The following is a 12,795-nucleotide window of genomic DNA, read 5'->3' on the forward strand; positions in this document are numbered from 1 at the left end:
TTAGAAGCACACCGTGTAAGAAGACACAAAGTCCAGAATATCTTTAGGTAGCGTGGGCCACCAGAAGTGACAAGCAATCAGGTCTCGGGTTTTACGAACACCAGCGTGCCCAGTCAGTTTAGAACTGTGTCCCCAGCGGAGAATTCTTCTCCTGTCTGCCAACCGAACAAAAGTCCTCCCCAGAGGGATGTCTCTAACCTGCAAAGGATCAGCAGTGACATTGCAGGACGGGTCTATGATAGTTTGAAAGGACTCCACCGTGTCATCCGTCTCAAATGACCTGGACAGGGCATCGGCCCTCACGTTCTTGTCAGCGGGACGGTAGTGGAGCACAAATTGGAAACGGGTGAAGAACAGCGACCACCTGGCTTGACGGGGATTTAGTCATTGATCGGACTGAAGGTAGCTAAGGTTCTTGTGGTCGGTGTAGATCAAGATGGGGTGAGCTGCGCCTTCTAGAAGATGTCTTCACTCCTCCAGAGCCAATTTGATGGCCAGTAGCTCCCGATCCCCAATAGAGTAATTGCGCTCTGCAGAAGAAAAAAGTCTTGAGTAATAGCCACATACTACTGCCTTTCCTTTTTAGCTCCTCTGGAACAGCAGTGCACCTGCACCAACAGAGGAAGCGTCCAACTCCAATGAGAACTGCCGAGATACGTCAGGATGATGGAGGATCGAGGCTGAAGTGAAGGCTTTCTTGAGGTTAATAAATGCGGACTCTTCCTCTGGAGTCCATACCTTGGCGTTCACACCTTCCTTGGTAAGGGTAGAGATGGCAGCCGTCAGAGATGAGAAGTTTGGAATAAACTGCCGGTAGAAATTGGCGAATCCCAGGAACCGCTAAATGGCCCTCAGGCACTGAGGACGTGGCCATTCCAGAACAGACTTTAGTTTCTCAGGATCCATCTTAAGACCTCGATCCGAGATGATTTAGCCCAGAAAGGGCAAAGACCTCTTTTCAAAGATGCACTTCTCCAACTTGGCATATAAACGATTCTCCCTTAGTCGCAGAAGAACCTGACGGACATGCCTCCAATGGGTCCTCAGATCTGGGGAGAAAATCAAAATATCATTGAGATAAACTACAATACACATATAGAGGAGATCTCGGAAGATATCATTGACGAATTCCTGAAAGACTGCGGGAGCGTTACACAGTGCGAAGGGCATCACTAGGTATTCGTAGTGCCCATCACGGGTGATAAATGCCGTCTTCCATTCATCACCCCGGCGAATCCGGATTAGGTTATAAGTCCCCCGCAGGTCTAGCTTAGAAAATTGTTGGGCTCCTCGTATGCGATCAAACAGCTCGCATATAAGTGGCAACGGGTATTTGTTCTTGACAGTGATCTGGTTGAGACCACGGTAGTCAATGCAGGGTAGAAGAGATCCGTCTCTCTTCTTAATTAAGAAGAAGCCGGCCCCAGCCGGGGAGGAAGATTCTCGTATAAAACCCCTCTCCAAATTCTCCTTGATATAGGCTGACATGGATAAAGTCTCTGGCAAGGAGAGAGGATATACCCGTCCACGGGGAAGAGAAGCATTTGGAACCAGTTCAATGGGACAGTCAGAATTCCGATGTGGGGTCAACGTCTCAGTCTCTCGCTTGAAGAAGACATTCGCAAAACTGGCATACTGACATGGTAGATTGGAGAATGACTAAGGCAGAGGGGGCATAACAGGACAAACTTGTGACAGGCAATGGCTATGGCATCTGGTACCCCATTGAAGAATCTCTCTGGAACTCCAGTTAAGAACCGGGGCATGTAGACAAAGCCATGGCAGACCCAGCAGGATAGGATTGATAGCCTTAGGTAGTAGGAAGGCGATCTGCTCCGAGTGAAGAGCTCTGACCCGTAGTGTCAACGGCTCCGTGATGAACACAATCAGATCAGGCAATGGTAGACCATTCACAGAGGCAACAGCCAAGGGTCTCTCCAGAAGAACTATGGGTAAATGTAGACGATCCACTGGATCCTCCTGGATGAAATTAGCAGCTGCTCCAGAGTCAAGATAGCCGGAGGAGGGATGTGATGTCTCTCCAGAGACGATGGCCACAGGAGTCGATAATTTGGAAGAGGTTTTAACGTTTGGAGATGTCCCACCTAGAATTGCCTCTCAAACCAACCCTAGGTACTGGAGTTTCCCGCTTTCTGTGGGTATTGGCGCACAAAATGACCCTTAAGGCCACAATACATACATATTCCAGAGGAGTGTCTGCGCTGCTTCTCTTGTTCAGACAACCGGACTCTGCCTACCTGCATGGGTTCTACAGGTAGCGAACTAGGGGAAGGCAATAGTGGTGTCTGGACCAAGGGTGCTGGTCTGTGGCCCAGGTTCTCCTGTCGAACCTCTTGAGTGCGCTCCCGGATTCTCATGTCAACCCGAGTGGCTAACAGGATAAGGGCATCCAAGGTAGAAGGAAGGTGGCGGGCCGCTAGTTTGCCCTTGATCTGAGAGGACAGTCCCTGCCAGAAGGTCGCCACCAGTGCCTCATCGTTCCATGCCAGGGTGCGGAAGGAGATAGCATACTCCTCTACTGTGAAACCCTCTTGCTTGAGGGTCAACAGACTTGCTGCGACAGAGGATGTTCAACCCGGCTCCTCGAACACGGCACGAAAGGACTGCAGGAACAAGGCTGGGTCCGAGGATACAGGTCCTTGTTGCTCCAAGATTGGGTTCGCCCATGCGAGGGCCTTGCCAGCAAGAAGGGAGATGATAAATGCTACTTTGGTCTCCTCGGAGGCGAACAGATGAGCCCATAGCCTAAAATGAACCGCGCATTGGTTAATAAATCCTCTACATGCTCTGGGATCACCGTCATAGGGAGGAAGAAGAGGCAGAGGAATTGTGGATCCGGAACAAACAGGAGGGGCAACGGGCAGTGGTACAGCAACAGCCTCTGGAGGAAGAACCGGAGGTGGAACAGTGAGTTTATCCAGACGGACCATGATAGAATTTACAGCCTCAAGGAGTTGATCCTGACGTGTGCGTAGGTCATGCATCTCCGACTGTATCCTCTGGACAGCATGACCTGCGTGACCTGAGCGTACTGTCACGATCGTGGGTCCACGAGGGAATGTGGACCCACTAGTTTGCTCCGCCGTAGCAGAGAAGCAGCTGACCAGGTCTTAGTCTACACAAAAGTCAATAGCAGTTTGTAACACTCGGGTACCTGAACTAGTCCAGACAGTGGCTGTGCCCTCAGTACGTATGTAGGTCGGTGCAGCAGGTTGCGCCAGACGTGGCGGGCAGTACAAGATGTGGCAGAAGACACTGGACGTGGCAGAAGACACTGGATGTGGCAGAAGACACTGGATGTGGCAGAAGACAGTGGACGTGGCAAACGACAGCAGGTGCAGTAGGACACGACTTCAACACTAGTAGGCACAGGAACAAGAACACAGCACAGAATACAGGAACAGGTAACAGGGCACGGGTAACAACTGGAACGGGAAACACTAAGGGACCATTTGCAAGACAGACTTGTGACGCTCAGGAAAGGATCATAAGGGCTGGGGCCTTCTTATAGACCAGGAAATCATTTGGGTTGATGATGATGATTGTTTTCATGTGCGCTTGCTGGTCCTTTAAGAGCGGGCACGAGCGTGCGCGCGCACCCTATGGGACACAGCGGACCGGAGTGGAAATGAGCGCTGGCGTCTCCTAGGAAGGAGATGAGGACCAGCGTTCACAGATCCATGGCTGCGGGCGACGGCCCGTGGTCATGGACGCTACACCACACACACCCCCTACGTCAGTGGCGTAACTACCGCTGTAGCAGCCGTAGCGGCTGCTACGGGGCCCGCGGCATGAGGGGGCCCGTGTCGCCCGCCGAGGTATCTCCTCGCTCTGCCATTAAACAAAAGACATGTATCCCCTATCCACAGGATAGGGGATACATGTGTGCTCGCTGGCATTGATAGGGAGAACGGGGGACTGAAAGTCCCCTGAAGTTCTCCATCACAAACCTCGGACTTCCGGGGTCTGTGTCAGCAGCTCCGTAGAAATGAATGGAGTGCCGGTCGCGCTTGTGCACATGCGTGACCAGCGTGCCTTTCATTTTTATTGAGCTGCGCAGACGCCGAAAGTCAGAGGTTAGTCATGGAGAACTTCAGGGGGCTTTTAGACGCCCGTTCTCCCTATCGCTGCCAGTGATCACACATGTATCCCCTATCCTGTGGATATGGGATACATGTCTTTTGTAGGACACACTGTAGGTTGGATTTTTTGGGGGGGTTGGGGCTGCATGGCGTTACCTACAGGGGGGCTGTATAGCGTTACTTACAGTTTGGGGCTGTATAGCGTTATCTACAGGGGTGGCTGTATAGCGTTACCTACAGGGGGGGCTGTATAGCGTTACCTACAGGGGGGCTGTATAGCGTTACCTACAGGGGGGCTGTATAGCGTTACCTACAGAGGGGGCTGTATAGCGTTACCTACAGGGGGCTGTATAGTGTTACCTAGAGGAGGGCTGTATAGCGTTATCTACAGGGGGTGCTGTATAGCGTTACCTACAGGGGGGCTGTATGGCATTATCTACAGGGGGCTGTATGGCGTTATCTACAGAGGGGGCTGTATGGCGTTATCTACAGAGGGGGCTGTACGGTGTTATGTACAGGGGGGCTGTATGGCGCTATCTACAGAGGGGGCTGTATGGCGTTATCTACAGGGGGCTGTATGGTGTTTTCTGCAGGGGAGGCTGTATGGCGTTATCTACAGAGGGGGCTGTATGGCGTTATCTACAGAGGGGGCTGTATGGCGTTATCTACAGAGGGGGCTGTAATGCGTTATCTACAGGGGGGTCTGTATGGCATTATCTACAGGGGGCTGTATGGCGTTATCTACAGGGGGATGTATGGCGCTATCTACAGAGGGGGCTGTATGGCGTTATCTACAGGGGGCTGTATGGCGTTATCTACAGGGGGGGCTGTAAAAAAGTCACTATCTACAAGGGGGGGTTGTGTGACACCCAGGAGAGGGGGGCCCCAGTCAAAAGTTTGCTATGGGGCCCAGTCTTTCCTAGTTACGCCCCTGCACTACGTCTAGAGAAAAGGCGGTTTATACACTAACATAAAAGGGGATCCTTTACTGTAAGAGCAGTAAGACTATGGAATTCTCTGCCAAAGGAATGGTAAATTCACTGAAAGAGCTCAAAAGGGGCCTGGATGACTTTCTTAAGTGTAATAATATTACAGGTTATTAAAACTAGATTATTGTAGATGGATCATTGATCCATGGATATAATTTGATTGCCATGTTGTTGTTGTGAAGGAATTTTTTCCCCTAGGATGGGAAAAATCCCCCTTTTGCCTCATGGGGGTTTTGCCTTCCTATGGATGAACATTGCAGGATAATAGGCTAGACTGGATGGACTGATATTTTTTTCAGCCCTATATACTATGTTACTTTGCTACTATGTAACATCTTTTGACAAATCTCTATGACATGCCAGCTTTTTTTGTACATGTGTTTACAAAGTGTGCAGTGACAACCTGTCATTAGCCATGTGTGACAGGACCTCTGCAATAACTAACTATATTTACACACTCTTTAGATGTAGTAGACAGCTTTTGCTTAAGTGATCCAGCAGCCAATAAATAAGACACAGACTGGCCATCGCATGAACAAGGATGAAAGACCTAGAAAAGATCCTCAAATGTAATACTGTGTCTCTCAATACAAACATTAGAATTGTCAAGGCCATGGTATTCTCTGTGGCTCTCTATGAATGTGATAGCAGGACAATGAAGAAGAGAAACAGGAAATGTATTGATGCCTTTAATCTCTGGTTTTGGCGAAGACTTCTAATAGTACCGTGGACAGAAAAGAAAAGAAACAGATGGATCAGCAACCAAATCAAGCCTAACCTTTAACTTTAAGCACAATTATCATGACTGACGCTGTCTTATTTTGGACATATCACAAGACCAATTTCACTATAAAAAGACTATTATACTTGGAAAAGCTGAAGGTAAAAAGAGGAAGAAGCTGACCAGCAACAAGGTGGTTGGATACAATCACAAGATTTCTGAACATACTCTAGAAAAGACTGATGACGCAAACAGGAAACATTCTAGAGAAAAACTGGACAATACATTCGCCAGGAGATGAAAACGACTAGATGCCACTTATTAATAACAATACACCCTTTATACTATATCCTTTTTATATGTGAAAGCTTTAAACTATTACTACATGATCTCTTGTTCCATAATTTTCAGAACATTTCTACGGCACGGACACCCATCCGTAGTGATACAGAAAGGTAGAACTGCTAATAGAACTGAATGGGTCCGTAATTGCGGAACCGTGTTACGGACAATTTTCACGGTCGTGTGCATGGGGCCTTATCCTGTATTTTCCAGTTCGGAGACAGAAATACCCCGAGCAAGGGTTAATATTGAACTATAACCATCAGTGGCTGTAGCAGCATCAGAGGCAGATTGTTTTTAGCAGACAGCTCAGGAGTCAGTGCAAGAATCTCAGCTTGCTTCCTTTTATCCCTGGCAGATTTATAGAGGAGGATTATTTAATATTACAGAGTGGTTTGGGGAAGCTGGAGGCCTAGGCGGAGAAATTACAAATTACGTTTAATGTAGAGAAATCTAAGGTTATGTTCAAGAGAAAATGTTTACATTTATGTATTTAATAGTAAATCACTTTGTAAAATTGCTATTAACCCCTTCCCTCTTTGGCCACTTTTAACCTTCCTGACAGAGCCTCATTTTTCAAATCTGACACACTTCACTTTATGTGATAATAACTTTGGAATGTTTTTACCTATCAAAGCAATTCTAAGATTGTTTTCTCGTGACACATTGGACTTTATGGTACTGGCAAAATTTGCTCGATACGTTCAGTATTTAATTGAGACAAACGCCAAAATTTAGCGAAAAATTGCAAACATTAGCATTTTTTTCAATTTAACTGCTTGTAAGACAGGCAGTTATACCGCACAAAATAGTCACTAATTATCATCCCCCATATGTCTACTTTAGATTGGCATCATTTTTTGAACATCCTTTTATTTTTCTAGGACGTTACAAGGCTTTGAACTTTAGCAGCAATTTCTTACAATTTCAAGAAAATTTCAAAAGGCTATTTTTGCACGGACCAGTTCAGTTGTGAAGTGGCTTTGAGGGCCTTATATATTATAAATCCCCAATAGGTCACCCCATTTTAAAAATGTCATCCCTCAAAGTTTTGAAAACAGCATTTAGAAAGTTTATTAACCCTTTAATGTTTCACAGGAATTAAAGCAAATTAGAGGTGAAATTTAAAAATTTCATATTTTTTTGCAGAAATTAATTTTTAATCCATTTTTTTTGCAACACAGAAAGATTTACCAGATAACTCAATATTTATTGCCAAGGTTCTGCAGTTTTAGGAAATATCCCACATGTGGCCCTAGCGTGCTACTGGACTGAAGCACCGGTCTCAGAAACAAAGAAGCACCTAGTGGATTTTGGGGCCTTATTTTTATTAGAATATATTTTAGGCACCATGTCAGGTTTGAAGGGCTCTTGCGGTGCCAAAACAGTGGAAATCCCCCAAAAGCGACCCCATTTGGGAAACTGCATACCTCAAGGAAATTATCTAGGGGTATAGTGAGCATTTTGACCAAACATGTTTTTTTGCAGAAATTATTGGAATAGGCCATGAAAATTTAAATCTACATTTTTTCAAAGAAAATGTAGGTTTATCGATTTTTTTTTCTCATTTCCACAAGGACTAAAGGAGAAAAAGCAATTTCTCCTGAGTAAAACACTACCTCACGTATGGTCGTAAACGGCTGTTTAGACACACGGCAGGGCTTAGAAGGGAAAGAGCACCATTTGGCTTTTGGAGCTCAAATTTAGCAGGCATGGTTTACGGAGGCCATGTCACATTTGCAAATCACCTGAGGGGACAAAACAATGAAAACGCCCAAAAAGTTACTCCCATTTAGGAATCTACACCCCTTGAGGAATTCATCTAGGGGTGTAGTGAGCATTTTGACCCACAGGTGTTTCATAGAATTTATTAGAATTGGGCGGTGAAAATAAAAACATTCCCTTTTCTTCAATAAGATGTAGCTTTAGCTAAGAAAAATTAATTTTCCCAACAAATAAAGGACAAAAAGAACCGAACATTTGTAAAGCAATTTCTCCAGAGTACGGTAATACCCCATATGTGGTCATAAACTGCTGTTTAGGCACACAGTCGGGCTCAGAAGAGAAGGAGCGGCATTTGGCTTTTGGAGTGCAGATTTTGCTGGATTGGTTCATGGGCACCTGTCTACCAAAACAGTGGAAATCCCCCAGAAGTGACCACAATTTGGAAACTACACCCCTCAATGCATTCACCTAGGAGTGTAGTGAGCATGTTAACCCCGCAGGTGTTTTATAGAAATTAGTGTGCACTCGATATTGCAGAGTGAAAATGGGATTTTTTCCATAGATATGTCAATATGTGGTGCCCAGCTTGTGCCACCATAACCAGACAGCTCTCTAATAATTATGCTGTGTTTCCCGGTTTTAGTATCACCCTACATTTGACCCTAATATTTTGCCTTTGACAGAGTTCAGGAGTGAAAGAGCACCATGTAAAATTGATGCCTAATTTGGCGATTTACAAAGTATTGGTTCACAATTGCAGAGGCTCGGATGTGAAATAATAAAAGAAACCCCTAAGAAATGACCCCATTTTGGAAAATACACCCCTCAAGGCATTTATTAAGGGGTGTAGTGAGCATTTTCACCCAAACAGGTCTTTTCCATAAATGAATGCGCTGCAGATGGTGCAAATTAAAATTTATATTTTTCCCTAGATATGCTATTTCAGTGGAAAATATGTGATGCCCAGCTTGTGCCACTGGATGCACACACCCCAAAAATTGTTAAAAGGGTTCTCCCGGGTATGGCGATGCCATATATGTGGAAGTAAACTTCTGTTTGCGCACACTGTAGTGTTCAGAGGGGAGGGAGCGCCATTTGGCTTTTGGAGGGTGGATTTTGCTTGGTAGCAGTTTTGTTTGAGTATTGCTGGTGTTTCCGTTTATAATGTGGTGGCATATGTAAGCTGAGCAGAGTACATCAGGGGCATAGTCAGGTGGTATAATAATTGGGTAAAAAAACAATAAAATGATCCATAGATGTGTGTTACTCTGTGAAGCAATCCTTTCTGCACAGGCCGATGTCGCAGTGATAAATAGATAAATGGTGTCCTTTCTTATCCCCCTTTTGGTCCACACTCCACACCTTTTCAGTTTGGGGAATTTTGCTGGGAAAGTGTTGTCCTGGTATAATAAGGGCGCTTCCAGCAGATATGTTTGGGCCCTACCCTTCCTGGTTCCCTAATTTTAGGGCCTTGATAAATCACTTCTTGAAATAGAAGAAATGTTCCCCTCAGACCTGCACAACTTATATATACATATTTTTCTTTCCTGACTTATTGGAGCCTTAACTAATTTTATTTTTTCATAGACGTAGTAATATGAGGGCTGTTTTTTTGCGGGATGAGCTTTAGTTATTATTGGTACCATTTTGGGTTACATGCGACTTTTTGATCACATTTTATCCTATTTTTTGGGAGGCCAGGTAACCAAAAAACGGCAATTCTGGCATAGTTTTTTTTGTGTTTTTTATACAGCATTCACCATGCGTTATAAATTACATGTTAACTTTATTCTGCGGGTCAGTATGATTCTGGCGATACCTAATTTATAGCACTTTTTTATATTTTACAACGTTTTGCACAATGAAATTACTTTTGTAAAAAGAATGTATTTTTTCTGTCGCCAAGTTGTGAGAACCATAACTTTTTAATCAACGGAGCTGTATGAGGGCTTGTGTTTTGCGAGACGAGCTGTAGTTTTTATAGGTACCATTTTTGGATACGTGCGACTTTTTGATCACTTTTTATTCCAATATTTGTAGAGCAAAGTGACCAAAAAACAGAAATTCTGGTATTGTTTTTTACAGGGGTTTTTTATGCTATTCACCGCGTGCAATAAATAATATTATATTGTTATAGCTCTGGCTGTTACGGTCACGGCGATACCAAATACATATAGTTTATTATGTTTTTTTGAATAATAAAGGACTTGACAAGGGAAAAGGGCGATTATGTTTTATTTTACAATTTTTTTATACGTTTTTTACACTCTTTTTCAAGCCCCACTAGGGGACTTGAAGGTCCAACTGTCTGATTTTTTTTTTATAATACATTGCACTACCTACGTAATGCAATGTATTAGATCTGTCAGTTATTCACTGGCAGCAAGCCGATTAGGTGTCGCCTCCCGGCGGGGCCTAATCGGCTTCTGTAATGGCAAAGCAGGAGGCCATTGGGTCTCCTGTTGCCATAGCAGCAGTCGCCAGTCTTGATTGCCTGTCAGGGCTTGGCGATCTGCTCGCAACCGCTAAGATGCAGTGATCGCTTTCGATCGCTGCATCGAAGGGGTTAATGGCATGGATCGGAGCTAGGCCAGCATTTGTCATATGTATATGGCAAAATGCGGGAAGCACTAGCTTTCCATGACGTATTCTTACGACAAATGTCGGGAAGGGGTTAAAATGGATAATCGGTGGATATATCGGTGGACAATAAGCTTAATTTTAGCAGTCAGTGTCAGGCAGATGCTGCCAAGGCAAATTAAATTATGGGATGCATCAAAAGAGGCATAAATGTGTAGATTACAGTACCAAGAAATATCATCAAACTTGCTGTTATTCAGTTTGGAAAAAATAAGTCATACGGGTGACATAATTTCTATGTTCAAATATATGAATTGACAGTACAGAGATTTGTCTAATATTTTTTTTTACCTAGGCCTGTAAACATAACAAGGGGTCATCCACTATGGTGGAGATATATAAAAACTGGTGAAAAGGAAAAGTAGAGTAGTTGCCCATGGCAACCAATCAGATTCCACCTCTCATTTTTCAAAGGCTTTTTGGAAAATAAAAGCAGCAACGTAGCCATGGGTAACTACTCCACTTTTCCTTTGCACCAGTTTTGAAATATCTCCCCCTGAATCTAGAGGAAAGACAGCTTCACAGTCATCATACAAGGGCTTCTATACTGTGAGAGCCGTGAGACTATGGAAATCTCTGTGTGATGGCTGCATCCTTGGCTGGTGCCTCCCACTCACACCACCATATACTCGACGCTTCTCTTTATCTTTTGGCTACTAGAGCATGCACTCTGAACTTACCTTTATTAAAGGCCCAGCAGATGCTAATTCATCCAGCTTTCCAGGGTACCTAAGGTACCCTCCCCATTACTCTTTGCCTGAGCAATTAGGTTCCTTAATCTAGCTTGCTAGTACTGCTCTTCTGTGTTTACTATTGTATTTACTGTTACTGACCCTGCTTGAACTTGACCATCCCTTTCTTCTGCTTGACATGACCTTTTGCTTGTTCACCATGATGATCGTCTGCTGCCTGCCCTGAACTCTTGCTTTGCTAACCGCTAGTGAAGGCCTGCCTCTAGCCCCGACTTACGCCTTAGTTCGGTTCTTGCATCTATCTACTGTTATTATACCTTGTCTGTCCACGTCAACTATTGCCAGTGGAGACTACGCTGTCGGTAGTGACTTAAAGGAAAGGTGTCATTAAAAAATTTTTTTTATAATATTGCTTTTAGTATGATATTAAAATACATTTTATTTATTTGTGTTCTTGTGTTCTACTTTTTACTTTTTTCTTACTTTTACTTCTCTATTTGGGCTGCCATTTTTTTCATCTCTGTATGTGGCGATTAACGACACATACAGAGATGAAATACGTCACATACAACCCCATAGAAAATGCGAACGGGAGCCGTTCCATTCTCTGCAGCGTATGCCGTCTGTGTGGGAACGGCGCATGCGCCGCTCCCACACAAACCAAAACTAAGCTCGTTCGCAGAGCAAAATCCGGCGCCATTTTCATGTGGATCGAAAGCCGCTGTAAGATGACGACTTCTGGCTGCGGCTTCCGGCCATATGTTCAAGGAAGTGAAGGCGCAAGGCATAGGAGCGCACTCTAGTGCCCAGCACATGGAAATGTTATAAATTAGAATCTAATTTATAATATTTCCTGACTTGTGAAAAAATAAAAAAAAATGTAAACAATGTGTAATCACTCACATAATAATTGTTTAACTAAAAAAAAAAAAAAAAAAGATTCTAGCGACACATTCCCTTTAAGTATTCTAGCAGTCAAGTCCACATCTCCATATGGAAGTTAAAGGGTGAACACCTAGTTATCCCTTAGACTTCCTTCCCCATTTTAGACCTACGCAAAATCCATTGGCATCACAGTGGGTCAACACCATCCTCTGCTGGCCCCATGACATTCCCTAAAATCCACAAGACCAGTGACACTGTGATAGTTGATTTATTGCCGGAGTCAGGGCTTAATAAGAGTACAAAGATGGCAGACCTGGGTGCCTTCATTAGGGGGCCAACTATAAACACCCCCCGATTGCGTTGCAGGGGGGCTGATGGACTTTTAGAGGTGGTGATCTTCCTCTTTCTAACGCTTTAGATCTGCAGTCCCTATTGACTGCGGCATCTATGGGGTGAAACAAACGGGATCCCGCTCTTTACAGTGAAGTGTTGGCTGTAACATATAGCCTACACCCATATTGTATGGAGCAGGGCTCAGCCCATAAGCACACTCTATACTTCCCCTACCCAAATATGATGTAAGTATATGAGCCAGAGCAAAAAGCTGCTCTCTAAGAACATCTTATGCTCTGACAGACCCATCCCATCCATGCATTACAAGGTTAGCCATAAACTTGAAAAGTCAGCATGTAATGCTT

The 12,795-nt window shown here is 44.5% G+C and overlaps 1 protein-coding gene across 2 annotated transcripts in view; it reads right to left on the reverse strand.

Annotated features, from left to right (window-relative positions):
* PTH2R (parathyroid hormone 2 receptor) overlaps window positions 1–12,795 on the reverse strand; it is a 487,305-nt gene that overhangs the window by 263,259 nt on the left and 211,251 nt on the right. The gene's annotated exons all lie outside the window — the stretch shown is intronic.

Source organism: Rhinoderma darwinii, chromosome 6 (assembly GCF_050947455.1).
Source record: "Rhinoderma darwinii isolate aRhiDar2 chromosome 6, aRhiDar2.hap1, whole genome shotgun sequence".
Taxonomy (NCBI): Eukaryota; Metazoa; Chordata; class Amphibia; order Anura; family Rhinodermatidae; genus Rhinoderma; species Rhinoderma darwinii.